This window comes from Pinus tabuliformis, chromosome 8 (assembly GCF_031772625.1).
Source record: "Pinus tabuliformis cultivar Carrire ecotype Pingquan chromosome 8, CPIR1, whole genome shotgun sequence".
NCBI lineage: Eukaryota > Viridiplantae > Streptophyta > Pinopsida > Pinales > Pinaceae > Pinus > Pinus tabuliformis.
The window spans coordinates 215016646-215019303 of NC_142294.1; the positions used below are offsets into that span (position 1 = coordinate 215016646).

The 2658-nt window shown below is 36.6% G+C and overlaps 2 pseudogenes across 1 annotated transcript; both read right to left on the minus strand.

The window, feature by feature from the left end:
* Positions 1-801: 801 nt before the first annotated feature.
* Positions 802-1202, minus strand: LOC149234903 (zinc transporter 3 pseudogene; annotated as a pseudogene).
* A 116-nt stretch (positions 1203-1318) lies between these two features.
* On the minus strand, positions 1319-2276 carry LOC149234904 (zinc transporter 1 pseudogene; annotated as a pseudogene). The gene is made up of 2 exons (XR_016245863.1): positions 1547-2276; positions 1319-1456 (listed from the first exon to the last, which is right to left on the minus strand). The product of XR_016245863.1 is annotated as a zinc transporter 1 pseudogene (transcript).
* Between the last annotated feature and the right edge of the window lie 382 nt (positions 2277-2658).

Consider the following 2658-nt stretch of genomic DNA (forward strand, 5'->3'; position numbering starts at 1 on the left):
TGAGGATTTGAAGAAAGATGGGAAGGATTTATCTAAGCATGTTTCTTTTTGGGTTCATAATTTTGTTAATAGTTTAAGTGTTCTTTACTTTTTATTAGGTTTTGATCCCTGGGACACAAGACAAGTTCCAAGCTCACCCTCTATTACTCATACGGTCATTGTCTTTCTCCTTTCCCTCTAGATAAGTGATTATCGAACCCTCAAGCGAGTGTGGAATTTCTTCCTCCTATCACTAGCCCCTTTGCTTGTCATGACCAACTTGCTTGTTAAGGACTACCTGAAATCCAACAAAGGAAAATTGAGGAGGAGAAAGAGAGTTTCCCCTTGACCCTCTAATCACGAGATTCCCATTTCCATATAAGATTGGGTAGAGAAATATACTCAACATTTAAGATTTCTCTTTCAGTCAAATTGTAAAATATCACATATGTCTTCATGTATAATATTCTTCTATATACTATCCACTTGCCACTTTTCCTATACAACATTTAGTATCATTATTGATAATAATTTAAAATAAAATTATAATTTAATTAATTTTTATGATTGATAAATAATACACATAAAAATTACTAATAATAATTTAAAATATATAATAATTTAAAATATAATTATAATTTAATTAATTTTATAATTGATAAATAATACACATAAAAATTAACTAAGTTATAACTTTATTTTATTATTATTATTATAACTAAGTTAATAAGTTTAAGCTTCCTTCATTCAATGTTTGTGTACCATATTTACGCCATAAATTGAATCTAAATCGATTGACGGTGTTCCTCTCATTGTCACTGTCACGAATACGAGGAAATGTAGACACAAAGATCAATCCAACCAAGAAATATATGATCAGATTCCCTACGGAATAGAGGTTATGTGAACTGCTGAAATTTCAAGCCCAGTTGGCGATCAAAGACATGGCCCCTACACCTAACAAGAGAGCGATGTAAGAGCACAGCTGAAGTGCTCCATTCTTTTTCATTCGAGAAGAGTCGATAAAATCGGCAGCAATAAGATCGACCAGAGCCATGTATATCAGAATTCCAGAAGACGCCGCATTAAATACTCCAACAATCAGTGCCGTGGGGCTGTTCTCATTGTAAATCGACGAGATCCCAATATCCAATGCAATACCAAATGGCGTTGTCACAGCAAAGAAAAACGTCATCAGGATAACTGCTGCCGACTTATTCTTGAAACCCGCCTGCTCCACTCAAAAAGCACAATATTCAACCAATCAACCTTATTATCAATGTAAATATTCCTGCTTCTTACAAGTTGAATCTCTGAAGATTTAAGGGAGAAAAATTACCTAAAAAATGCATCCACCAAGGCCCATTCCTTCGAAAATTTGGTGAAATGATAAGGCTGCCACTAAAGGCGGACTTTCAGATGCACCCAATGACATTCCAATAATAACGGAGTGAGCAACGATACCCAACTCTAACACCTGACATTAACCATATTCAATTCGTGGTGTTAAATTTAATAATATGGTTATTGAAAGCTATACTTCAGAGTTTGAAGTTTAGATTTTTACCTGCGCAATGACACGATAACGAATAGTGGAATCTTCATCTAGAGTATTGGATCCATGGGCGTGGCCATGTGTAGCATGTGAGTGTGCATGAAGATGATTCTCATGTTCTGGGTCATTGCCGTCACCAGGAACTGTACCCTCATTACCTTTGTTTTGATTTCTAAAGTGGGAGCGCTCGTAGTAACCAGTGGCTAGAGCATCGACCATCAGAGTACAAACTGCGGACATCATTGCTATAAACCCAGCAAAGGGGAAGTTGCCCCATGGATTCGTACTTAAGCATTCACTTGTAAGAGATTCGAAGGCATCAGGAAGAACATGAACGAAACCAGTAGCAAGAATCACACCGGTAGCAAAAATCTTAATGACAAAGAATATGTTCTTATCAGGCCTTAAAGCAGAGAAAGTCCTGCCCAGAACAGGCAAACATACCCCAATAGTACCTGCCACAAGAATAGAAGCGAGTGCCCCAATCTTCAGATGGAGAGCTTCTGTCTTGTTTCTGCATGCACTGTCTTTACCAGAGCACGTATTATCATGTGCACCACAAAATTGACGATAAAACATAACATTATGGCTGAACCAACTATGATGTATTTCATGGTTGCTGATGAATTTGCCATTCTTCACAACTAATTCTTCACAACTAATTGTATCCAGAAAACACTCCAGTGTGGTTAGCTACCATCGCTCGTGCATAAATACCTTGCCCTCACAAAGTTCAATTATTATTTCCTTCCAAACCAGGTCAAGTCTTCCGCCTAAAAAGCTATGGGTACACATCCAATGCGTAGCCAGTCCTAATAGTGTCCTCATAATATCGCAAGTTGCAGTGTCTACCAATATGCAGATTCATTGTATTTATTTTGGTGTCACCAAGTTTTGCAATTTGTGGACATAAATTGTTTGGATGATCGGGCGGACTGGAACAGTGCGAGGTAAACCAAACGACTTGACTTTAGCGTTCTGTCGAAACCAAACGGCTTGACTTTAAAAGTGAGGGTTCTGTCATAGTTACCAAATTCGAATTCTAATAAGAATTCCAATTTTATTGGATACTCAAAAAATTCGACTACTTAGATCTTATAAATTTTAATTATTTAAAAAAATAA